The sequence below is a fragment of the Rhincodon typus genome, chromosome 48 (genome assembly GCF_021869965.1).
Source record: "Rhincodon typus isolate 14 chromosome 48, sRhiTyp1.1, whole genome shotgun sequence".
NCBI lineage: Eukaryota > Metazoa > Chordata > Chondrichthyes > Orectolobiformes > Rhincodontidae > Rhincodon > Rhincodon typus.
The window spans coordinates 6,930,276-6,957,920 of record NC_063379.1 but is presented as its reverse complement, the minus strand read 5'-3'; the positions used below and the strand labels follow the sequence as shown (position 1 = coordinate 6,957,920).

Here is a 27,645-nt window from a genome sequence, read left to right as displayed (position 1 = left end):
CCCCTTCCCCTCCCCCTTTTCTGATGAAGGGTCTAGGCCCGAAACGTCAGCCTCTCTGCTCCTATGATGCTGCTTGGCCTGCTGTGTTCATCCAGCCCTGCACCTTGTTGTCTCGGATTCTCCAGCATCTGCAGTTCCTACTATCTAAGATTCAGCCTGTTACTCTTCACCTCTTACAGACAGAAAGGCCATAAAATAATTCAATTCACCTTTCTCTTGTCTGCAACTGTAATTTGTTGCAGTTGCAATAATATATTACAGCGTTACCGCCAACAAATGCGATATTGTCATTTTTGCATTCTGTCTCACATCCATTTTCACTACCATTGTTTGATATTAATACTATTACAGCTTTCTATAATATATAACATTATAGATAGCACTATTGCTGATGATGATGATGATAATAAACAACATCAGACATCCAGTTATTGTAAACAGTCTGTCACTCTGATACTTACTACAGTCTCTCTATTTTACCGTCTGGATTCTTCAGAGCCGCACTCAGTAACCTCACTCCGGAATCTTCCAGATTATTAGCACTCATGTTAAACATAGAGAGCGTGTAAAATGCATTAATAGGGACTGAGTTTTCACCAGGAGACTGAAAAACAGAAGCTACTTTTGGTTTTGTGTTAATATAAAAGTATTATCTTTTGATTTTTCTGCATTTTTGATTGTGGACTGTAATAGGGAAAGGACGGTATAAAATCCAAAACTTGTGGAAGGGAATCCAGCATGAAAAAGCAAGTTACAAGCACAACACAGGTAGTGTCCAAAGTGAGATTTGGCCTGTAACAAGTACTGATTGGTTTGTGGAGTTATGACCAGCTGTGGATGACAAAGGTGTGTTTGGTTCCAGAACAACTTGTGGATGTGAATGACACTGCCAGAAATTTTCAGACCTCTTGAAGGGGAGGTAGTGTGTCTCTCTGCAGGAGAAAATACTTGAATCTTGAAGGAAGCCAGTTTATGTTTCATCACAATTTGCTTTAAGATATTGCTTTTAACCAATGATCAGAGACTTCATAATTTGTGAATCAATTACTCGGTGTCACCTGCAAGGAAGTGAATCTCGAGAAGAGCGATTGAAGAACAGCAAGTCCTGGCAAATAAAAACATCATCTCAGTGAACCCAATGGAGAGGGGCTATTGTCCTAGCTTCCTTTTTCCTTCCCTCCATCCATAACACTATTTTTAAAATTCTGTCTGTACGTTTGTGTATATAGGGGGGATTTTATAACAGCGTTAAAGTTTTATTTAGTAAAGTTATCCATCAATCATTCATAGTTTCCAAAATGTTTTATTTCTGGTAAGAATCCTTTATATCATCTGCAAAGTAAATTAATACCCCACATAAAATAATTTTATTGCTGTACCTTCAACTGTAATCCACCAGCAGAGCTGCTACTAGCTAACCGCAAGCATTTATTGAACATCACGTTAGTGGACTCGAATTCACATTAAACAGTGTCAATATCTTATTTTTTAAAGTAATTCATGTTTTTAACTTTCTTTCCTCCTTTCTCTTCCTGCTTCCTTGTGTCTGTACACAAGTGTATGTGTGCATGCATTTGCATTTGTTATGATCTACCCATCCAGTCATCTGCTTGTATAAATCAAGGTTATTGTTTTAATCCTCAAGAGTTTGAGAGTCATTTAAAAATTAAACTTCACGAACATGGATTTTGGGGGAGATCGCATGACCTAATTCCAAGAGGAAAATCAATAAGAAAATAAACTAAAACCGCCTTTGTTACAGACAGAAGATAATGGTAAAAATAACAACTCTCTCTTTCCGTTCACATTACTAGGATTCCTTGATACTCAGATTCATCTCCAGAAGCTCAGTGATATTCTTGAAATTCCTAAAACTGGGAATTGATGATAATGGCACAATTTTCCATGAATTAAATGGTAAAGTGGCAATTCCTTGTACTTTATAACCACACATCATTTTAATCTTCAGACTATTTCAGGGTAAATAATATCATGAAACTATACCAACTGCTGCTATAAAATCCATTTCACTGAATTTTATGGAAGGAAGAAATTTTATTCTCTGTCATTACATTGTTGAAATATCACTGTTCTCTTGGTTTGTAGGAAAGGGGAGTTTCCCACTTTATTCACCATTCAACAGGTTGTATACTTACTGCAGGCGCAGCTGTTGGTATATTTCAAGGCAATATCAAGCAGTGCCCAACACCTGGCAGATGTTTATGTTTGGGAGTGGATTGTTAGAAAATCTTGTTGTTCAACATTGAGAATTTTATCAGAGACTGGCCTCTATGTGCAACATCCTATCAATGTGTTTGACAACTAATGATTTGGAGTTTTTAAAACAGCAAGTTTCTTCTTTAACTAAACAGTGATCGATATAAATAAGTACACTTCAAAAAGTCACCTTATGTAATTGTCTCAATTTAAAATGCTTCCCACTCCTTGTAAGGAACCAGTGTATTGTTTCTGATGACACTTCGGTCATCCTGCCTTGTGATCTGTGCAGCTTAAAATTCTAAGATTAAAGTTCTAAATTATTAGTATTCTTTTTAAATTTAACTTTTCACAGCTTTGGTGTTTAAAATACTGAGAATATCGATGTTCTTATTTTGTCAATAAATATTACATTTTTCCTTTTCATCTCCTGTTCATGGTCAAGTTCTACAAGCAGATAGTGCAACATCATCAGGAAGCTTCTTTTCCCAGTGTGATCCATTACACTACCAGCCGAGCTGAAAAGGGTTTTCTTCACCCACTCAATCACGTTGCAGGTTGTTGAATGAAGAGTTGGACCCAGAAACTCCTCCAGGGGCCCCACTGCCTGTGGGGAGAAGAGACCAGCAACAAAATGGAGAAATAGATCAAATTTCCCATCATTCCAACTTCACAAAGTAACTTTCAGATGCTCTTAGGATTTGCAATCAGGAATTGTGCGAGTACAGCTACAAACTCTTGGATGGTGAGATGTGAGAATGTGTAAACCACACTGCGGACAGAATCCTCTCTGTCCAAAAGTTCCATCATGAATCCAGACCAGAACTGGGAGGGTTACAGGTTGTATTGGATCAAATCTCCACTTCTTAACACAATCTTCTTCTCAGACACTTTGGTGAATGCCATCTCACCAAGCTTCAGTGACACATCATGGGGGTCTTCAATCCCTTGGCCATAGTTTTTCAGAATGTTAATAATATAGTAGGAGTAGACTCAGGTGATGGTCTTGGGAACTTGCTGCTGTTTCCTGTCTTTTTCTGTGAAAAAGGGACCCAGTGACAGATCAAGGATCCAGCAGGACGAAGAGTTATAGCACATGGTGTACAGGATCTCATTCTCCTCCACGTGTTTGAACACAGCAGCTGGCACAATCTGATCCTCAAAAACCCTGTTGAAATAATCCTTCCACTCATCACCAACAAAACACAGGATTTCAGCCATTTCCAATAAATACAATGCAGTGGGGTGGCTGGTCACTAGCACCGAACATCTTGGGAGCAGCTTGTGCTGGATTAAACTGCACACAATGTCAGACATTCACCCTATGCTAGCATTCAGGATCAGTGCACGTGAAATGAGGTTCTGTATTTCTCAGACTGACAGAAAAATCAATACTGTCTTTGAATTCATCCAAACCATTGAATATAAAAAGCAAACCCTATGGGTTCTTCCAGAGCTCTCCCAGAACATTCCCAAAGTAAGGATGCTAATCCAGTATCAGGTTTCTCAGGTTATTCTACAGTTAATAGCGTTTGAATCTGAAATTTAAAACTGAAAACAGATTGAAGTTCTGGATATGTTTCCTCATAGACAGACCCAGTCATAAACAATCTTTTGTATCATTGTCGTTTTTCCAATCCCTGGGACTCCACTCACTGCCGCTGAACTCCCAGAGTTAGATTTTCTTTGAGAAAAGCTGCTACAGATCAACTGATCACTTTGGATTTTTTCCCAGTTCATGCTGGAGATGTTTCTGTCTCTGCTTTGCATGGTCTCGGCCTCTTGCCAGCAGTTCATGTTCTACAAGTGTTCAATCTTGAACAGTAGAAATGACCATTAGCTTAGCACATTGATCAATCAGCTGGAAAATCTTCACCTTCTCCTTTATTAGGATAGTGTTCACTCTCAGTGTTTAAGTTTGTACCCGGAGCGTCTCTTTGTGTCTCTGTTGAACGCCTTAAATCAGAACAGACAGAAAGTGGCTCTGAATGTCAGTTACATTAACATCAAAGAAAAATAAAAAGTGTCAATTTATTTTCACTGGAGAGCGAAATGTTGCATTTAGTGCTCAGATTCAGTATAGGTCTGTGTAGAAATTAAACCTCAGTTCATGTAAACTTGGAACTGAAGAATGGTTGAGAAAATATTCAAATTCTGTTAGTTTTGGTAATTACTGAACATCGAGATTTCTACAAAAGTGATAATTTACCTCTAATGGTCAATATATTATTTGATTAAAAAATAATTACAACACATTACACTAATGTTCTAGTTTCCACATAATAAACATGAACCAGATATGGTTCAAAAAAATTCTAACAGAAGTGGAAGGTTATCTTTATTAAGGAACTCTGAATAGGTCAAGACTCATCTGACTCTGGAAGAGATAAGGGCCAGGTTCACATCATAAAGGTATTTTATATCATGAATATGATTATGGTGGCTCAGTGTTGCCTCACAGCACTAGGGACCAGGGTTCAATTTCACACTCAAGCAACTGTTTGTGTGCAGCTTGCACATTCTCCCCATGTCTGCATGGGTTTCCTTCCACAATCTGAAAGATGTGCAGGTGAGGTGGATTGGCCATGCTAAATTGCTCAAAGTGTCCAGGGATACACAGGCTAAGTGGATTAATCACAGTAAAAGTGGGATTAGCGGGATAGGGTGGGATGCTCTTCAGAGGGTCGGTGGAGACCCAATGGGCCAAATGGCCTTCTTTAATACTGTAGAGATTTTATGATTGATGGAGAGTGGAGGTGAGTGGAGATATTCATTTGGAAATGTGGTCAACAATCAACCCAGAACGAAATACAGGTTGTTGCAAAGTTGGGTGCAGAACTTGTGAACTGAAAGGCAGGAAGTTGGAATTTAGTGTTTGTAAAACTCTAGGGGGAAGGCAGTGTGTGGTCCCTTTAAAAGGTGATGTGCTTTTTCTATGCTGAGAGGTTTAAACAATTGTCTGTGGGTTGCAGCTTGTGGGTTTGCATGTACACCGAAGACATTCAAATTGAAATGTCTGTATCAAAAAAGCCACACAGTTAGTAGGCTAAGCAGCAGTTTTGTTTTGTTATCAAGACACTAAGTTTTGAATTTATCCAACTAATTTGAATCAAGTACTGAGAGACTTAAAACCAATTAAATTTAAATCTGATGGTTTTGACAACATAGGACCAATCCTATTGTGAGAAATTGACATGTCAGCAAGGGTATAAAAGGAGAGGGCAGTTAGAAAATCAGGAGAGTGACCTGCCATCTTCAAGACTTAACAGCTGTCAGCTCTCAAGAGAAAATTGCCAGCTCTCACAGTCTTCTCTCAGTTTTAGAAAAAGCATCATCTAAATCAAAGGTACCTATGGCACAACTCGTTAATATTCCTGACAGAACATTCAATGAAGAAGGTGTTCCTGACAGAACATTCAACAGAAAAGGCAAAGAACATTCTAGAAGACATATAACCTGGCTGTAATTTCTAGAGACTAATTCTTTTTTATTTATATATGTGGCACTTGTATTTATTGGAACACAATACCATTAGAATGTTGCTTTATTCAGGAATAGTTAGTAGTTAGAAGGGGTTTATTTGGTTTGTTAATAATTTAGTTAGTTTGTTCACTGTTAGAGCTAGATAAATACATTGTTACTTGTTGATTGTAAAATCAATGTCAGTTATTTGCCCATTGGAAGTTGTGGAAAAGCAGGTTACACCACTTTTCACACTCCTTCTAACAGATTGTTGGGTGAGGCGCTCCTCTCAGGGTGTTACAGTTTTAGTTATCAGTGGGGGATCAAGCTCCGCTTTATAACAGGTTGGGGGCTTCGGTCCACAGTCCAGCCAGCTTGTGTCCAGGATTTGAATGAATCTGAATGGATTTGGATAGATTTGGGGTACAAAAGGTCCCAGCAGATTTAAACAGATTTGGGGATCAGTGTGCTACATCTTTAAATAAAACTTAGGTGAGAAGTGGAAAATTTGTTTAATTTCGGTTGCTTGTTGTCAGCTAAATCAAAAGTGGGGAATTGGCTCTTAACATTGCTAAAGAGATTTGGGGGTCGAAGATGCTTTCCCAAATTTGCCAAGAAAGTTTAGAAAGACAGAATAAGGGGATACTTTTAGAATTGGCAGATAGGCTAGAATTGGGTTTAACTAGGGATAAGAAGAAAGCTTAAATTATAACGGAGGTAGCCAAGTATTTAGGTATATCAGAGAAACAGTTAAGTGCAGTGGAGTTAGAAAAAATCAAATTGCAAGTTAGACAATTGAAGTTAGAAGGTAAAGAATGGGAAAGAAGATTCTTAGCAGAAAAAGAAGAAAGGGAAAGAAGATTTGAGCTGGAAAAGATGAAATTGGAACTTGAAGAGAAAAAAACTTCAAATGACAGAAGTAAAAGCACAAGATAGAAGTGACGATGAACAAACTCATCGTAACCAACAACCTGGTAGAGATATATACAAATATGCCCAAACATTACTAAAAATCAATGAAAATGAAGTAGAAACCTTTTTTCATTTCCTTTGAGAAATTAGCTAAACAGGTGAACTGGCCAGAGACTATGTGGGTAATGTTTAATTCAGACCATGTTGGCAGGCAGGGCTAGTGAGGTGTTTGCAGTATTGTCAGAGGAGATGTCAAGAGAATATGAAGGAGTAAAACAAGCTATTTTGAGTGCCTACAAATTGGTACCAGAATTATATAGACAACGGTTCAGAAATGTAAGAAAAGGAACCAGGTCAGACCTATTATCAAGTTTGAAAGGATTAAACAGAGCAACTTCGATAGATGGATGAGAGTATTAAAGATAGAAAAGACATAAGAGGATCTTAGAGATGTTATTCTGCTGGAGGAATTTAAAAGCTCACTTCCAGAAGTGATAAGAACTCATGGTGAGGAACAGAAAGTTAAAACAGCAAGAAGAGCTGCAGAGATGGTAGACGAATAAGCATTAGTGCGTAAAGTGAAATCCAACTTCCGACAGCAATTTCATTCCATAAGGGATAGAAATTAGGAAAGAGGGAGATCCTTCAATGAGAAACAAAAGTAGATCACATTGAGAACAGTTTACCACATGTGAAAAAAGAAGCCCAAGAGGATGGAAAAGAGGTGAAAGACCTCAGATGTTTTCACTGCAGTAAGATGGGACACGTGAAGTCACAGTGTAGTGGCTTAAGAAAAGCACTGGGAAAAAGGGATGTGGCAAAAGAGGCTAAACCAGTGGGATTAGTTGAGGTAGTGAAAGAAATCCCAAGAGAAGTTGAGAAGCTTCAGGAGAGTGCACTGCCTAGTCATGGGCTGGATTGTAAGATACCGCTTGATCTTTTTGAAGACTTCACCTATGTGGGTAAGGTTTACTCAGGTGGAACAGGAGGAGTAAGTAAAGAAGTTAAAATCTTGAGAGATACAAGAGCTGGTCAGTCTCTAATAGTAAGAGATGAAAATATTTATACATCTTCTGAAATATTACTCAAGAGAGTGATAATCTGTGGAATTAATGGAGAGAGAATTAATGTTCCCCTGTGTAAGACAAGGCTAGTAAAGGAAATATCTGAACAGGCAGAGGTGTTTAGTTCTGAAAGATGAATGAAGTTACAACAAAAAGATGAGATAATAAAAGATTTATATCATAAAGCCTACTCGGGAAACGAATCAGAGTGTATTCCCAAGTGTTATTATCTCAAGGATAGAATCCTAAGGCAGAAATACAGACCACTGCAGAGGAGAAATGGGTGGACGTTCACCAGATTGTGTTGCTGGTAGAACGCAGACAGGAAATATTGCGGGTAGCACACAAATTACCTGTAGGAGGTCATCTAAGAGAGAGGAAGACCCAGGCTAAGATGTAGAAGCATTTCTATTAGCCTGGATTACATAAAGATGTGGTTGAATTTAGCCACATCTGCCATACATGCCAGATGGCAGGAAAGCCATAGGCAGTAACGGAACCAGCACCTTTGATGCCAATTCCCACATTTGAAGAACCATTCACGTGGGTTATGATCGCTTGTGTAGATCCCTTCCCTAAAACAAGAAGTGGGAACTAGTATTTGCTAGCCATAATGGATGTGTCTACCAGGTTTCTGGATGCAATTCCATTATGGAATGTCAAGACAAAAAAGGTTGTGGAGGAGTCACTTGCTTTCTTTACCAGTTATGGACTACCCAGGGATATTCAGTCAGACCAAGGGTCCAATTTTACTGCCAAACTATTTGAGCTGGTCATGGATAGTTCAGGCATCCAACACTTTAAATCAAGCGTGTACCAACCTGACTCCCAGGAAGCATTGGAAAGATGGCATCAAACCTTAAACACAATGCTGAGGGCTTATTTCCAGGATTACCCAAATAATTGGGATAAAGGAATCCCGTTTATTTTGTTTGCTATTAGGTTGCTCAAAATGAATGGACTCAGTTTACTCTGTTTGAATTGAAATTCGGACACAAAAAGGGCCTTTAAAATTAATGAAGGAAAAGTTGATAGATCTGAACTCAGAGATCTCACAGTTGGATTATGTATCTGAGGTGAGAGAAAGACTAAACAAAGTAGGTTAATTAGCTAGACAACATCTGAAGGAGGCACAGCACATAATGAAGCAAGAAGCAGGTAAGAAATCTAAAATACATATGTTTGCCCATGGGAATAAAGTATTAGTCCTGTTACCAGTGGTAGCAGACCCTTTCAAAGCAAGGTTTAGTGGTCCCTATCAGATTAAGAAGAAATTACGTCAGGTGAATTATCTGGTAAATGTGCCAGACATTAATATTTATCGGGTATGTCAAGTGAATGGGCTGAAACCTTACTATGACAGGGAAAGGGAACTGGAGAAACAGGTATTAGTTACTGCCACTCTGAGTGAGGAAACAAATCCAACTGATCTGGATTTTGATGTGCCTCAGAATAAATTGAATAATGAGGAAGTCCTTAAAGAATGGGGTAGGGTAGTGACCTATTTGACCAGGAACAGAGAATTGAATTGAAAGACTTGTTACAGTGCTATGTGGACACAGAAGTAGAATGTGGAGGACGAATACCTGAGTACACGAGCTTGATGTATGGAATGCTATTCTGATAAAACAACACCCCTCCAGGCTTAATCCTCTCAAAGCAGCATAGGTTCAGAAGGAAGTAGAAGTAATGCTCCAAGACGACATCATAGAGCTGAATCAAAGCGCGTGGAGTTCACCGATCATGTTAGTTCCCAAACCTAATGGTACTTGACAATTCTGCGTAGATTATCGGAAGGTCAATGCTGTGACCAAATCTGACTCATACCCAAGTCCAAGGCTGGAGGAATGTGTGGAAAATGTAGGACAAGCCACTTACATCGTAAGGTTGGATTTACTTCGCAATTACTGGCAAGTACCTTTGTCGGAGAGAGTGAAAGAATTTTCTGCTCTTGTAACCCCAAATGGCTATATCAATTTAAAGTAATGCCCTTTGGAATGAAATGTGCACGAGCCACTTTTCAAAGGCTTATGAACAGAGTTGTTGCAGGATTGACTAATTGTGCCGTCTAGAGAGAGGACTTAGTGATCTTTAGCTATTTGTGGAAAGATCACATGAAGCAATTGGCAGAGCTCTTTGAGACACTACAGAAGGCAAAATTTGTTGTAAACTTAGCAAAAACAGAATTCACGAAGGCGGAAGTGACATTCTTAGGGCATAGCATTGGACACGAACGGATGACACCGAGGAACACGAAGACGAAGGCCATCTAGGAATTTCCAAGATCATCCTTGAAGAAGGAAGTGCTACGACTTTTAGGATTGAGCGGATTCTATAGGAAATTTGTTCTAAACTTTAGTGGCATAGTGCCACCATTCATGGACTTGTTAAAAAAGAATATGAAATTTTGGTAGACAGAACAATGCCAGCAGACATTTAAGAATTTAAAAGCAGTGTTAACCACGAAACCAGTTTTAGCCATGCCAAATTTCTTGAAACTGTCCAAAGTCGCTGTCAACAAAAGCAATGTACGTTTTGGGAGCTGTGTTGTTACAGGAGGATAATTGTGGAATCAAAAGGCCAATTGGTTATTTTTCTAATGGAACTTAATATCCACCAGAAAAAATATTCAACCATTGAAAACAGTTATTGAGTTCGGTAATGGCCTTACAATATTTTAATTTTTACATTGCAAACAATGGATCAGAGACAATTGTGTATACTGATCACAATCCTTTGACATTTCTGGAAAGATTTAAGGATAAGAACATTAGATTATTCCATTGGAGTCTTATGTTACAGGCATTTAATTTACAAATTGTACATGTTGCGGGTCACGAAAATATTATTGTGAATGCTTTATCACGAGTTTGAAAGAAAAATGTTTATATAAGATGGAAACAGTAGTGGTCAATGTTATATGTAAATAGAATTTGTATGAAATCTGGAACTCTAGATTAATGAGATATGAATCTAGTAATGTAAGGGAGTTATGTTTAAAAGACAGAAATGAAACCATCTTGTCACAATGATGGGTTTTTTTTTCTTAAGGGGGGAGGTGTTCTTAAGTTGGGTACAGTAATTGTGAATTGAAAGGCAGGAAGTTAGAATTTGGTGTTTGTAAAGTGCTGAGGTGGGGGGGGTGCGTGGTCCCTTTAAAAGATGATATGCTTTTTCTATGTTAAGAGATTTAAACAAAATGTCTGTGGGCAGCAGCTTTTGGGTTTAATAATGCAGAGAAAGCATTTGAATTGAAACACTTGTATCAAAAAGCTGTATAGTTAGCAGGCTAAGCAGCAGTTTTGTTTTGTTATCAAGACAATTAGTTTTGAATTTAGCCAATCGTTTTGAATCAAGCACTTGAGACCAAAAACCAATTAAATTTAAATCTGATGGTTTTGACAACATAGGACCAATCCTATTGTAAGAAATTGATATGTTGTCAAAGGTATAAAAGGAAAGAGCAGTTAGAAAATCAGGTAAGTGAACTGCCATCTGCAAGAGTTAACAGCTCTCAAGGCAGAATTAGTAGCTCTCACAGTCTTCTCCAAGTTTTAGAAAAAGCGCCATCTAAATCAAAGGTACCTCTGGCACAACTAGCTAATATTCCTGAAGGAAGATTCAACGGAGAAGGCATTCCTGACAGAACATTCAATGGAAAAGGCGTTCCTGACAGAACATTCGACAGAAGGCACAGAACATTCCAGAAGATACATAACCTGGCTCTAATTTTGAGACACTAGTTCTTTTATTATTTTATACAAGTGGGTGTTGTATTTACTGGAAGATCATACCTTTAGAATCTTGTTTTATTCAGCAATAGTAGTTAGAAGGAGTTTATTCAGTTTGTTAATAATTTAGTTAGTTTGTTCACTGTTAAGAGTTAGATAAATAAATTGTTACTTGTTGATTGTAAAATGAGTGTCAGGGGTTTATTTTACTTACCCACTAGAAGTTGTGGAAAAGCAGGTTATACCACTTTTCACACACCTTTTAACAGATTATAGGGCGAGGCGCTCCGCTCTGTTGCGCATTTAGTTGTCAGAGTTGGCAGGAGGGTGGTCACCCTTCGCTTTATAACAATGTGAAACATCTTTACCCCAGAGAGATTTAGAATGTGGACCTCACTATGAAAGGAATTGGTCAGATGAATAAACCAACGGGAGGGTTACGGGAATGCAGGTGGGAGAGGGTACGCGGAGAACATTTGATCCAAATTGACAACTTCTATGGTATAGACCTAATGTCAATTCTGGGAGGCAATGACTTAGAGGTATTGTTGCTAGACTATTAATCCAGAATCTCAGCTCATGTTTTGGGGGGCTGGTTCAAATCTCGCCATAGCAGATGGCCGAATTTGAATTCAATTGGGATCCTGGAATTAAGAGATTAATGACGACCATGAATCCATTCTCAATTGTTGGAAAAAAAAACTCATCTGGTTCACTAATACCTTTTAGGGAAGGAAGTCTGTTATCCTTACCTTGTCTAGTCCACACTTGACTGCTGACCCACGGCAAGGTGATTGACTCTTAACTACCCTCCGGGTAAATACAGACAGGCAACAAATGCTGGCCTGGCTAGAGACGTCCACATCCCATGTGTGAATAAAGAAAAGTGTTTCAATTCACTTAGTTTCACATCTCTGCCCTCGATCAGAAGGGCATAACCAATTATGTCTGACTCAAAGTATTGTTATTTTCAAATGCCAGGTGCACAGGGACAAGCTTTTAAGTGTATCAGGATCCTGCCAGGTGTGGATAGGGTTTCACATGCTATCGGGATCCTCTGTCTAAAATTTATACATAGCATTGATCAGCAGGTTCATTTGATGAAATAATTCAACTCCCACACATTTACAGCATACAGGAGAAACTGTATGAATCCTAAGTTGAATCTAGGTAAAATGCTTGAGATTTGAAGGATGATCCAACAAAGTGGAATTGTGTTTCCAGGCTTCTGAACTTTAGATGATCAGATTAGGAAACTCCAAATAAATGGCTAAAGTCGAACATTCTGTTTTACAGAATTGAAATAAAATGGTTTAAGATTTCCATATTGTTAATTACTTTCAGGTGATTGGGTATTTCTGATAAACTTCAGACAATATTCATATAATGAATTGGATCAGAACCTGTACAGATTATTCAGATTTCATTAATTCCGATCTGTGTAAAATGACAGCAAAACATGAAATTCTCCAAACTGAAATTAAATAGCGTGAGACTTTACTGTATCATGTTCCTGTATTTCTTTCAGCATTTTATCCAATTTTGGTAACCCATGGTAAATCTTTACAAAGGATTCCCACAACACCCTTTGGGCCTGATAGCCTTTCTCCATCACCAGGTTTAGGAGAAGTTTGAAACTGTCTGCTCTGTTTCCCTTCTCTGCAAGTTCAGTGATTTTCTGTAAAGAACAATCATTCATAGATTCAGTAGTGGTATAAAAGATAAACACTCTGAATCAGAAGGATAGGAACACCTCAAAAATGGGATTCCCCAGTTATTCTGAACAGGTAAAGCACTCACTGTACCACATCCTGAACCATAGCGAATATGGGTGAGTGTACTGTAAATGTCTTCTGGAAAGATGGGAGGTAAAATAGGTCATTTTGCCCTCAAGCATGGCCTGTCCATCAACTTTGCCTCAAGAGGTTTCAGGACAGCAAGCAATTACTAGGCCTGGTACTGATCCATTCTGATCAGCAGCAAAACAGTAGAGAAGTGGCCCATTCAGTCCCACAAGCCTAATCTATCCATCATTCAAAATTATGGTTCAGGTCAATGACCTTTTTTTCTGGAAAACACTTCACTTGTTGGCATATACCTTGTGCAAAGGCACATAGTCATTGTTAGGAGTACAATTATTACTCCAGACCATCTCTGTAACAGTTTCTCAGCATTGAGTCCTGGGACCAACTGTGTTAAACCATGTGCAGCAAGCCCTGAATGACAACCTGGGTTGGGTTGACAAGCGGGAAGTAATGCTTGTGGCACAGAATTGCCAACTGATCACTTTCCACGATAACAGACAATATTACCATCTTTCTTTCTCATTCAATGAGATGACTGATTCTGAGACCAGACCCAAAACGTTAACTCTGATTTTGTCTTCACAGATGCTGCCAGCCTTACTGAGCTTTTCCAGCAACTTCTGTTTTTGTTTCAAACTCAGCCACTACTAATCAGGTGAAGGTCAAGAGATATGAGCAAGTGCACAGACTCAATGAGAACACTGATTTCCAGTGATAAAAGTTTTTAAAAATGTGAAGGAAATGTCTATCTAAATTTGTATACACTTGTGCTCTAGTCTATAGAACTCGACATCATTCTCCCTGTGTTATTTGACTCGTAATGAAACCACAGGTTTGTTGCGGGTCCTGTCTTTGCATGTGTACATTCTTGTGAGAAATAGGATGAACTTAATTGTTCAGTCAGTTCAGATGTAAAAATTGAATTGCATCAGCATCTTTATTTTAAACTATGAGCAATGCCTTAAGAAGATACTTTTGCAAAATCACCGGTTATAGAGTCATACTCATACAGCACAGAAAGACCCTTCAGTCTGACCAGTTCATGCCAAACATAATCCCAAACCCAACTACTCCCACCTACCTGCTCCTGGCCCATACTCTCCAAACCTTTCCTGTATGTGTAATAATCCAAATGTCTTTTAAACGTTATAATTGCACCCACATGTAAGAGATAGGATTCAGCCTGGAAGAAGTACGGGCAGCAATTCAACCTGAATTTTTGAAATCATTAATTTAACTACAGCTGCATGCATCAGAAATGTTAGGTTAAAAATTAACAAAAAGATCAGATTGGTAGGGAGAAATGGGTAAAAAGAACCAATATGGGAAGACCTGTCCTGTTTTCTGCTGTAAAATGTTAAATGATTGTGTTAAAATAGTGAAAGCTAACTTTTCTTTATATGTAACAGATTTAGGGGAAACAAGTGACTTCTTATCTCTGGTTCTGAAAGCCTTGAATTGCTGGTATTTTTCTCATTTCATGTCTAGGTTTGTTTTGGATGAACGGATGACTGATTCATTATTAACTCCAATATTATTGCAGTGTGAGAATGTCAGGATGATGGAACACAACACTTCAATCTTTTTTTTCATCTAGCATTTCCTTTACCGCTATTCTGCAAATTTTGTGGTATTTACACAATTGCAGCCTGTTCTATGTCCCTCACCTTTACCAAATGTTCTTTTCCACTGAAAATCCACTCATATGTTCACAATGATCTGACACCATCTGCCCCTTCTTCAATCTCCTGTTCAAGTCTGTCCCAGTAGAATTTCGTCAACAAAGTGCAGTGAGAAATGAGATACAAATTTGGTGAATATGAACTATTAAACTCCATATCAAACAACTGCGCAGGCTGAACAACCCACACATGTACATTGGCAGAGATCTGCCTCAGGCTCACTTGCTCCATTTTCCCCGAGGTCACACAGGATATTGACCCAGTGACAGTGAAGGAACAGCGACATACTTCCAAGTCAAGATGGTGAGTGGTTTGGAGGGGAACCTGTAGATGGTGGTGTTCCCATGTACCTGCTGTCCTTGTCCTTCTAAATGGAAGGGGTTGTGAGTTTGGAAGGGGCTATTTAACGAACTTTGGTAAATTTCCACAGTGCATCTTTTGGATAGTACACATTACTGCTACTGAGCGTCAGTGGTGGAAGGAGAGGACATTTGTGGATGTGGTGCCAATCAAGCGGGCTGCTTTGCCCTGGATGGTGTTGAGTTTATTGAGTGTTATAACAATGAGATTCTCACTAATGAATAGCAAGAGGCTGATTAACAAGGATTACTACTCATTGTCAGCCTCAATACTACCTGATCTTGTCTTAATGAAATGCAATTCTACTCTGTAGGGACAGGCACCAAGCTCAGGGACAGGACCAGGCAGTATCTCAGGGCTGCTTGCTTGCTGTCTTTGCGCTCACTCTCTTGAACCTGTCTGGATGTCTTACCCTGCATTTTGGTGTTGACACAAAGCCTGGAAACTTGTCATGCCTGACAGGAGTCATCAGCCAAGTGGGTGGACATGTCTCTGGATAGTACAATGGTACATCAATATTACACCTTCACTGTGTGCCAGCAGTCTCCCTTGGCAAAGACACTGCATGCGCTTCAACCAAATGACCATTTCTCAAAGTGTCAGAGAAATAGTGCTCAGTCAAGTCATGGGAGACACCCTTCAAACAAAACCTTTCACTAAATTACCCAGTGAACCAATTCCACCAAACAATGATTTATAGTACTGTCCACCAGGAGCTGTGTAACAACATGAAAAATGAAGGAACGGCAGGGAAAAAGGGAGCAAACAAAATGAAAACAGTGTTGGCAGAAAGACTGTGTACCCCAGCCCATGTAGCACCCACTTCTGAAACCCAGCCCTTTATCTGCTAGACCCATCACCAAATTAATAAATTAAACAGCTAACAATGAAAAAATACTTTTTTCTCAAATAATCTCAGATACTAACTTTCATAGGCTTCACTTGCTCTCCATTAATTTTGAAGATAATTTAGTTTACCTTTAAAGTAATCTTCATTTCTCACACTGTTACCCATTTCTAGAAAACGTCTTGCCGTTTCCCCTATCTCAGGCTGACTGCTACTAAAGATTATCAAAAGTTGATAATGCAGATTCATGAGAACACCACCCTGTGCAAGTTCTCCTCTGAGCAAATCATCATCCTGACTTGAAAACATATCGCCTTTCCTTGACTGTCGCTAGGTCAAAATCCTGGAATTCCCTCCACAAGGGCATTGTGGATCTACCTCGACATCAACCGCAGCAGTTGAAGAAGGCTGCTTACCACCACCTTCTCAAAAGGGCAACTAGGAATGGGCAATAAATGTGCCAACATAATGGTGGTGAAGTCAAAGACACTACAATACTCCCAGAGGCATTCCTACCCAGTGTTGCTGCCGTCTCCAGTGGGACTGCACATACGCAAGGAGGAGGACTTTGCAGGGTTGACTGGAGAGGGTGTGCCTCTGTCATTTCCAGTGCCAAGGTGAATACCTCACTCCAATGGTTTCACATTCTGTTCTTCCCCTTAGGACATCTGCGTCACAGTTTCGAACAGCTGATTGGTTGCTGGCCTGTTTCAGAGGGCAGTTAATGGAGGATAATAAAATGTAGGGTATGCGGGGAGAATTGATCTTAGTAAGGTAACAGGTCGGCACAACATTGTGGACTGAAGGGCCTGTACTGTGCTGTACTGTTCTATGTTTATGTTCTATGTTCTTAAGAGTTAAGCATGTTTCTGTGGCTGTGGACTCAGATGTGGACTACCAGGAAAGGATAGTTGATTTCCTTCCCTTACAGATATTTTCCTGACCATTCAGTAGTTGCATAATCTTTATAAATGAGACAAGGGTTTTATTGCATTCTTTAGTAGTTAATTTAATTCAGCCTTGTCCGGCTGCACTGGTCATATTTGAACTCATCTCACCAGACCATTAACGTTAGTCCCTGTGTTATAAGTGAAGTATTATTATTATGCTGCTATTATTTTCTTGTGAAATCCCATATCCACTTGACAGTATCAGTACACTACAAAACTGACCAATCAGCTCAAAGTCCTGCTGTGCTGCTATATACAATCATCATTGGTGTTGGTAAATTAAATACCAAACTAAGGAAGGAGACCAAACACACACACACTCAATTTTAGTGATAGGGAACCTGAAATGCTAGTGTAAAAGACAAGGTTAAAGCATTTGCAACAATCCTCTGACAGACGTTTCAACTGGATGATCATCTCGAGCTCATAGAATAGAATTCTTAGAATCTCTGCAGTGAGGTTAGAGGGCATTCAGCCCATCAAGTATGCACTGACTCTCCAAAGAGCATCCCCATCCCCACAACTCCACATAGACCATGGCAATCGCCAAGCTTGCCCATTCCTGATCACTACGGGACAAGTTTTATCATGGCCAATACACCTAATCTGCACATCTTTGGACTGTTGGAGGAAACACGAGGACGCAGGAAGAACATGCAAACTCTGCACAGTCACCTGAGGCTGAAATCGAACCTGCTGAGTGACGCCCAGTTTGGGTTCTGCCAGGGCCACTCAGCTCCTGACGGCATTAGATCCTTGGTTCAAACATGGATAAAAGAGCTGAATTCCAGAGGTGAGGTTATAGTGGCAGCCCTTGACATCAAGGCTGCATTCAACCGAGTGTTGATGACACCTTCCATCACTTTATGATGATCGAGATTGGACTGATGGGGCGGGAATTGGCCAGGATGGATTTGTCCACTTTCTATGTACAGGACATACTTGGGCAATTTTCCACATTGCTGGGTAGATACCAGTGTATTGTCATGTGTATTCAATATGAAGTACAGTGAAAAGTGTGTACTGTCACCATTCACATTAAGTTAGAATAAAATAAAAAATAAAGAAAGATACCTTAAGTCTAACTTTTCCTTCTGCGCTGCTACTGTCCCACTCCAGGATTCCTGGCCCACACCATGCCGCGACAGGGGCCTGCTCCACACAGAAGTGAAAGTCCCACTCCACGTTTCACAGGCCGGCCAACTCTGTAGCCATGCTGCCTCTGAAGACGCCACTGCTCCAGACGCCGTTGAAGCCATGTTCTTATCAAAGACCTCCCTTTATATGCAAAGTTTGACCAAAAACGAAATAAAACTGAGAAAAGAAGGGGAAAAAAGGGAAAAAAAAAAAGCAGGCAAAGAGGCATCAAGGCACTGCCTACTCCACTGCCATCATCTTGTCCCAATTAGGCTGACAGTAAGGGATGGTCTCCCTTAATGGCTATTTTATCACTCCCTGGTGAGAATCTCTTCTCAATACCTGTAAAATCCAATGAGTGAAAAAAAGAACATGTACTTAGGCAATGAGTATAGAGAGGGAGGTCAAAGCAAAGTGGACTGTGAATAATAGAAGGCAGGAAAGGAGAAATAGCAAAATACAGATGGTGCAAAGCAAAAAATTGGATAAAGTATTGGAAGGCCTGAAGACAAGAGCCTGAACAGTGTCAGCAATGTAGAGGTGGGCTGAGGACTGGGATTTGTGTAAAAATGGCTGCAACAGTGGTGGAGGGAAGAGCCCAATGCTTTCCCTTTGGAAGTGAATATTACTAGAAGTGGATATTACAGGAGGTGGCCTGGCAGCAAAGGGGTCATGCTTGAACCCAGTGGAAGGTAATTAATCCTCTTAAACAGGCAATTAACTGATTTCAGAAGCTTTTCGTTTTCATTATAAGGAGGATGCACAAATACAACTGAGCATTGAATCCAAGTGTAAGGTCAGTCTTGCAATTGGCAGCCATTGTGACAGATAACTTGATTTGGTGACACTGGCTGCACTCAGTAGTAACAGTTTGGCATGAAGACAAATTGTTTGCCACAGTGGGGGCACTCTGAGTGTCCTCTCTGACTTGGCATTTATGTTGGCTGATCTCGAACCTCTTGTCTCAGTCCATGCAGCTACTTGCACAGCTTTCTCATAAATTGTTTAACTTGGTCTTGTGGATCGTCGCTCTTTGCTTCTAGCCACAACATCCGCGGCAATCTCATCACCCTGCTGTCATTTAACTCATATGAAGTTAATCCATTTGTTCTACTGAGTGTTGCCGTGAGTTGCGTTTAGGATACATGGTGGCAGATTTGTCCATCTCTGCCCTGTCTTCTGTATGGCTTTAGCTCTCTTTTAATACCCTATTCATTGACACTATCATTCCTAAGTACTGCAGGTGATAAGGGACTATGAAACATTTGTTTCATTCCCAGCAACTTACAAACTTCACAGGAACTTAAGAAATAAGAGTGGAAGTAGGCCACTTGGCCCTTCAAGACTGCCCCACCAATAATAAAACTGTGGCTGATCTACCCCAGGACTCAAAATATCTTTTGTGCTAGCTCCTCATATCTCTTAACTCCCCAATATTTCAAAAATCTACCTACTTCCTCTTTAGAAACTTCTGGTGATCTAACCTCCACAACTCTCTGGGGTGGAGAATTCCAAACATTCACTGTTCTCTGGGAAAATAAATTCCTTTGCCTTCAGTTTTAAACAAATGTTCCCTTATTCTGCAACCATGTCCTGTAGTTTGAGATTTCCTCCACTAGTGGAAATATCTTCTCAACATCTATTCTGTCAATCTCCCCCCATAATCTTCTATGCTTCAATACGATCTTCCCTCATTCTTCGGAAGTAAAAGAATAAAAGCCTAATCTGTTTTGCCTTCCTTGATGAGTCAACACCCTCATCCCACAAATCAGCCTTGATAAACCTTTTTTGAATTGCCTCCAATACTGTTACAGCGTCTCCTTTATTAAATACAGGGGACAGAACTCCCCCCAGTGCCCCCAGCAATGAAGACCAAAATTCCATTCACCTTCTTAATTACTTGTGGCCTCCTAATCACTACTTAATCCTTAAAACCTTATTGTGATCTGAATCCATCTGTTTTCGTATTCCCCATCTACGGGATTACCTCTTCTACCAATTCTTCAGTGACAGGTGTGGGTGAACAGTGTCATGGGAAAGAGGCTTCACCCACATTGTAAATAGGTCAATAATGACCAAACAATAAATCTTTCCCTGGCTCAGTTGTGGTGGCAGGGTGGGGTGGTCCTGAGGAATATGATTGTCACTGCTCCCATGGCTCCTTTGATCAGGACAGGTACAATATGGGGACCTTGATTGGTGTTCCCAGGTTATACTGAATACATACCATGCATCGACATTGTGGTTTGCTATGTCTCTTCCCATTCCTTCCCATGACAAGAATCTGCCCTTCCTCTTCAACATGGCTTCCCTGCCATTGTGTGTATTTCTGTGGTATGCTGCAGTTAACGTGAATGCAACATGCTGCCAGCACCTTTCTTCTCTTCACTAGACTCATCGTTGCCTTTTTGCCATTCCTTATTTTTTCCATTGCTCTTTTTTTCCTTCCTCTTCTTCCAATTCCCTGCTTAAATCTACTGTTCACACTTCTTCAAACTCAATTGTTGCTGCTGTCACTTCTTACTTGGGGCCTGTTGTGGTTGCTTGTTTTGTGCCATATCTGCCTGTCAGTTACCTAACCAGATAAAGTCTGTTCCCTTCTGATGTGCTTTAATCAATGTGGCTGTAGCCTCCATTTGTCCTCTAGCAGCTTCTTCTAATTCTTTAATTATTGTCTCATGCTCTAGATGTGTCTCTCCCAAAGTGATCTAACCACTGCCCCCCAACATCATGCCACTGCACAATCATGTAACTACCTAAAGGTATACCTACTGTCTGTCAATCTGTTGAGTGTGGTAGCACATTGAGTATAATAATCTGTACCCAACATTTCAATTTGTTTTCAAGGTGTTATTTCTTCTCCCCACCATACGTGAAAATGTGATGGTTAATAACTGTTTCTTTGGTATTACCTACCTATAGATTACTTCTTTCTCAAACAGAAATTATTCCTAATTCTTAATTGTTGGCATTTAAACATTAAGACTTGATCTATCAAATCAACAGAACTTAAGAGATCCTATTGTTCCGTTTACCTTAAACTGTATGCAACTTATTGTTACTACTTACCATCCTTATCTTAGTTCCCAAACAATTAATTGTTCCAATCTAAATTTTCTCTCTCATATACTGGTCTTATCTGCATTTATCTTCATTATAATTTGTGTAAATTCCAAATTAATATACTCAATTGAATTACACTCCAGATAAAGTGTTCTTAGTTCTCAAAACAAAGCATATTTGCTGATTCTGTCATCTCTCCTAATTGAGGCATTTTATGACTGCCATTCTGCCTTATTCGTGAGTCTTAGGGAAATCTTATGATCAAATAAAACATTCTTACAATATTCTTAAAATAGCAATCAAACATTTCTGTTTGATTCCAGGCACTAACATGACTTGAATGTTCCTTCTATATACTTGAGCATCACGGGTTTCCAAAGCAACTTGTTAATTTCTGTCAGCATTTCACATTCCAAACTTGTTCCGTTTTCAAATAACTAACAGATTCCCTTTAATTCAATTTCTTTTTTTTAAAAATTGTTTTTATGGAAACAGTGTGCGTTCATCCTTTGTTCTTTCTACTGGTCGGTCCCAGCTTCATTCTGCGAGTCCAGGCTGCATTCTGGGAATGGAGAACAAGGGGAGGTGTCTTGTATATCCCCTCCTTCCACCTCAAGCCGCACCCCCATCTCCTACCGACTAACCTCATCCCGCCCCCTTGACCTGTCCGTCCTCCCTGGACTGACCTATCCCCTTCCTAACTCCCCACCTACACTCACCTTTACTGGCCCCATCCCCGCCTCTTCGACCTGTTTGTTTCCTCTCCACCTATCCTCTCCTCTATCCATCTTCTATCCGCCTCCCACTCTCTCCCTATTTATTTCAGAACCCCCTTCCCCTCCCCCTTTTCTGATGAAGGGTCTAGGCCCGAAACGTCAGCCTTTCTGCTCCTATGATGCTGCTTGGCCTGCTGTGTTCATCGAGCCCTACACCTTGATTACTCAGACCAACTCTGACCTGATTTGCTCTGTCTGCTCAGATTTTTGGCTCTCTCCTCCCACTCTCTCACCACGCCTGCTTGGTTCCGCCTGACCTGCCCTGAGTCCTTGTTGAGATTCTTTGGATCTCGTCCATAAATGTCTAGTGCCACTCTCTGCCCTAACCACTGGTGGTAAATTAAGACATACTTGCCTCAATGCAGTCATGTTTCTGAGAATTGGCATGAGCTCCTGCTGACTACACTAGATTCTGTTGACTCTCAACTCGACAAATTGTTAGGAAAATAAGGAAACAGACACATGATCATTGATATTCATGCATATGCAAGGAGAGCTAGTCTTATCAGTTAAGTGTAAAACCAATTCTGCAGGATTATAGATAATAAAAGCTTTATACAAAATATTACGTATTGCAGTTCTTATATTTCATCCATAGGTTTTATGTAATCTAATGTTTTTCCCCAATTTACACAGTCACTGTGTATATTTTGGCGAAGGCATGTGATATCCTGCTTCAGTGCAGCTCTCACACACTTGGCCTGCTTTTGTACCTCTGTGGTTCCCATTTGCTTTTACTATTACTGACAATATGATCGAAAAGTTAACCCTTAAGTAGCTGCAACTCCTTCAAATGGGAAAGGAGCACTAAAAAAGCATTGCCTGAACTGGGACCTCCTCTGCCCACACTGAATAGATGATTCTCCCCTGCCTACCTGCTGTTAATTTCCGCTTCTGACAATATTGCTTTCATAACTCTGCCAACCCTGCCCACGTGGCCACTCCTCCTGATTCCAGTCCTGCTACCAGGATTTCGTAGTTTCTATTAATATCATGGCCCTTATCTTCAACACCAGCATGAACTCCATTCCTGCTCCACTGACTTATCCCATTATCCTTCCCAGCAACTCAGGGCAAGAACGTGAGGATGCAGAAGTTCTGTTGTGCACCCTCAACCTTTTGTCATTTAATCACTCCTATACTTTCATTTTGTTCTTTCATTCCCTCTGGTTCCCCTCCCCTTTTTTTGTCACTAAACCCTTTCAATTGCTGCTTTTTCCAGTTCCGATGAAAGAAGATGGCATTGAGACATTAATTATAAATAGAACATTACAGCGCAGTATAGGCCCTTCGGCCCTCGATGTTGTGCCGACCTGTGAAACCAATCTGAAGCCCATCTAACCTAAACTATTCCATTATCATCCATAAAGGATCAATGCAACTTTTCTTCTAAGTCAAACTTTAAGAACTTCACACTGCACATTATTCTTGTCATCAAGAATTTAACTCCATGTCTCATTTTACTCTAGCTGATCCCCAAACTCAGAGATAACAGTCTTACAGATTCTTGCACTGAGGATCTTGCCTCTGCTCTCAGTACAAACCAGTCCTTGATGCATTTGGATCTGAGGGGGAGACTCCTTCACAGACCAATCTGTCCCCTTCTCCACCGCAGACAGAACTACAAGAGTCTACAGGAGATTGTCTGAGTATTTATGTTAATTTTTAATGTATAATAAATAAAGTATGAATAGGATTCATTATATTTTAGGCTTAAGACTTATCTATAGGTATTATTGAAATATAAACTCCAGTTTCCCCATTATTTACACTATTGTTTATTTTTTCCTGATTTAATTTTCACAGAACAATCAATCAATTCAGTTCAATTGGGAAAAGACAACTGAAGTTACTGCAGTCACTGAGACCCAACCTGTGTGCGAACACGTGAGCATTTCAATTTCTATCCCCACTGCTCTCAGCTCATGAACAATTTGATCTGAATTCCTCTCCCTCCTCTTCAAGTGGCCAGGATGAAATCCTATTGGTTGTTGCTCGACCTGACCGAGGGTCATCTCCCATTGTGAGGTCAGAGGCCCAGACACAGGGTCACGAGGCTCAGGGGCCCGTAGGATATAGAGGTCTCAATGCTCTCCAATGGGAAATACACAACCAGGAAGTAACGACCGTGGGGATCACTGTGAGACACTGACGATTGCACCCAGGGCTTGGAGGTGAAGTCCCAAGCATTACCATGCAATATCTGTATCCAGTTACTCTGCTTGGGAAGTGGGATTATCATTCAGAAGGGTCAAATATCTACTGCATGGGGTGCCTTAGGGAGAGTATCCTATTGCAGCAGATTGTAGAGGATTATGCAACCAGGGAATTGCAGAGTACAAATTCTTTTCTGCAATGGCCAGGAATTTGTTGAGCAGCACAGAATGGGGTTGCCGGTCGGGACCCAGCGGAAACCTGGGCATAACAGACTCTGTGGAAATCGCCTGGGGAACTGAAGACTCTGATGGGAGACGCATTATCTGGAACACTCCTAAAGAATCCACTGAAGTTAGAAAATTTGGAGGGTTCCACTTCTGTAAAGTTAAGAGCTGCCTGGGCAACGTTAAGACAGCGAAAAAGCCAACCCAATACCATTTGAATAAATCATCATGGCCACGCCTGCCCTAACATGTGCTGCCCCTGCCAGCCTTGCTATATGCCCAACACCCCTCTCTGCCAACTTTGACATTTTTTGAAACCCTCCCACTGGCTACAAAAACCCCCAGCCTCTGCCCCAAAGCCCTATCACCACTCAGCTCTAGCCTCCAACAAGCAGTCCACCATTTTTATGGCACTAACGCCTGAACAAACTGCCACCTAACCCCACACTTACTGTCAGGGTCTGGCTGTACTGCTGGGTGTTTAAATCACGGACTGGGCACACTCCTGCAAAAAGTGTGCTTTCAGTTGTTTCAGCGGCGGGAGTCTGGGAGGAAGCGCGAGGGCAGCCTGGGAAGGTGAGCTTTTCGATTATAAAAGTCTTATCTCGCGTGACGCCATTTTTGGAGTAAGTGAGGTAATATATTTGGGCGGTTGCTTTACCCAAAACACTACCTAGTCTCCCACCCATCCTCCTCCTCTAACCAAAAAAGAAGGTTCTGAGCGCTGATTTGGTAAGGCTACTATTTTTTTTATTTGTCTGGGAATTCAGAACAGTGGGAATGGATGTTAAGGCAGTTGTATGCTCCTCCTGTAGAATGTGGGAGGTAAGGGTCCCCACTAGTGTCCCCACTGACTTCATCTGCGGGAAGTGCACCCAACTCCAGCTCCTCGGAAACCGTGTTAGGGAACTGGAGCTGGAGCTGGATGAACTTCGGATCATTCGGGAGGCTGAGGGGGTAATTGAGAGGAGTTATGGGGAGGTAGTCACACCTCAGGTACAGGAAAAAAGTAGATGGGTTACAGTCAGGGGACGGAAAGGGAACAGGCAGACAGTGCAGGGATCCCCTGTGGCCATTCCCCTCAAAAACAAGTATACCGTTTTGGATATTGTTTGGGGGGACGACTTACCAGGGGTAAGCCATGGGGTACAGGTCTCTGGCACAGAGTCTGTCCCTGCTGCTCAGAAGGGAAGGGGGGAGAGGAGGAGAGCATTAGTCACTGGGGACTCCATAGTTAGGGGGACAGATAGGAGATTCTGTGGGAACGAGAGAGACTCGCGGTTGGTGTGTTGCCTCCCAGGTGCCAGGGTCCGTGATGTCTCGGAACGTGTTTTAGGGATCCTTAAGTGGGAGGGGGAGCAGCCCCAAGTCGTGGTCCACGTAGGCACCAACGACATAGGTAGGAAAAGGGATGGGGACGTAAGGCAGAAATTCAAGGAGCTAGGGTGGAAGCTTAGAGCTCGAACAAACAGAGTTGTTATCTCTGGTTTGTTACCCGTGCCACGTGCTAGCGAGGCGAGGAATAGGGAGAGAGAGCAGTTGAACACGTGGCTACAGGGATGGTGCAGGAGGGAGGGATTCAGATACCTGGATAATTGGGGCTCATTCTGGGGTAGGTGGGACCTCTACAAACGGGATAGTCTACACCTGAACCAGAGGGGTACCAATATCCTGGGGGGAAAATTTGCTAATGCTCTTCGGGAGGGTTTAAACTAATTCAACAGGGGGATGGGAACCTGAATTGTAGCTCCAGTGTACAGGAGGTTGAGAGTAGTGAGGTCATAAATAAGGTTTCAAGGTCGCAGGAGTGTACCGGCAGGCAGGAAGGTGGTTTGAAGTGTGTCTACTTCAATGTCAGGAGCATCCGGAATAAGGTGGGTGAACTTGCAGCATGGGTTGGTACCTGGGACTTCGATGTTGTGGCCATTTCGGAGACATGGATAGAGCAGGGACAGGAATGGTTGTTGCAGGTTCCGGGGTTTAGATGTTTCAGTAAGATCAGGGAAGGTGGTAAAAGAGGGGGAGGTGTGGCATTGTTAGTCAAGGACAGTATTACGGTGGCAGAAAGGACGTTTGATGACAACTCGTCTACTGAGGTAGTATGGGCTGAGGTTAAAACCAGGAAAGGAGAGGTCACCCTGTTGGGAGTTTTCTATAGGCCTCCGAAAAGTTCCAGAGATGTAGAGGAAAAGATTGCAAAGATGATTCTGGATAGGAGCGAAAGTAACAGGGTAGTTGTTATGGGGGACTTTAACTTTCCAAATATTGACTGGAAACGCTATAGTTCGAGTACTTCAGATGGGTCAGTTTTTGTCCAATGTGTGCAGGAGGGTTTCCTGACACAGTATGTAGATAGGCCAACAAGAGGCGAGGCCACATTGGATTTGGTACTGGGTAATGAACCAGGCCAGGTGTTAGATTTGGAGGGAGATGAGCACTTTGGTGATAGTGACCACAATTCGGTTACGTTTACTTTAGCGATGGAAAGGGATCGGTATATACCACAGGGCAAGAGTGAAAGCTGGGGGAAAGAGAATTATGAGGCGATGAGGCAAGATTTAGGATGCATAGGATGGAGAAGGAAACTGCAGGGGCTGGGCACAATTGAAATGTGGAGCTTGTTCAAGGAACAGCTACTGCGTGTCCTTGAGAAGTATGTACCTGTCAGGCAGGGAGGAAGTGGTCGAGCGAGGGAACCGTGGTTTACTAAAGAAGTTGAATCTCTTGTCAAGAGGAAGAAGGAGGCTTATGTAGAGATGAAGCGTGAAGGCTCAGTTAGGGTGATTGAGAGTTACAAGTTAGCCAGGAAGGACCTAAAGAGAGAGCTAAGAAGAGCCAGGAGGGGACATGAGAAGTCTTTCGCAGGTCGGATCAAGGAAAACCCTGAAGCTTTTTACAGGTATGTCAGGAATAAAAGAATGACTAGAGTAAGATTGGGGCCGGTCAAGGACAGTAGTGGGAAGTTGTGCGTGGAGTCCGAAGAGATAGGAGAGGTGCTAAATGAATATTTTTTGTCAGTATTCACACAGGAAAAAGACAAGGAGAATACTGAGATACAGTCTATTAGACTGGACGGGATTGAGGTTCATAAGGAGGAGGTGTTAGCAATTCTGGAAGGTATGAAAATAGATATGTCCCCTGGGCCGGATGGGATTTATCCTAGGATTCTCTGGGAAGCTAGAGAGGAGATTGCAGAGCCTTTGGCTTTGATCTTTATGTCGTCATTGTCTTCAGGAATAGTGCCAGAAGACTGGAGAC

General features: G+C 41.2%; 1 pseudogene; it reads right to left on the bottom strand.

Annotated features, from left to right (window-relative positions):
• Positions 1–15,104, bottom strand: part of LOC125488025 — a 41,371-nt pseudogene extending 26,267 nt beyond the window's left edge.
• Between the last annotated feature and the right edge of the window lie 12,541 nt (positions 15,105–27,645).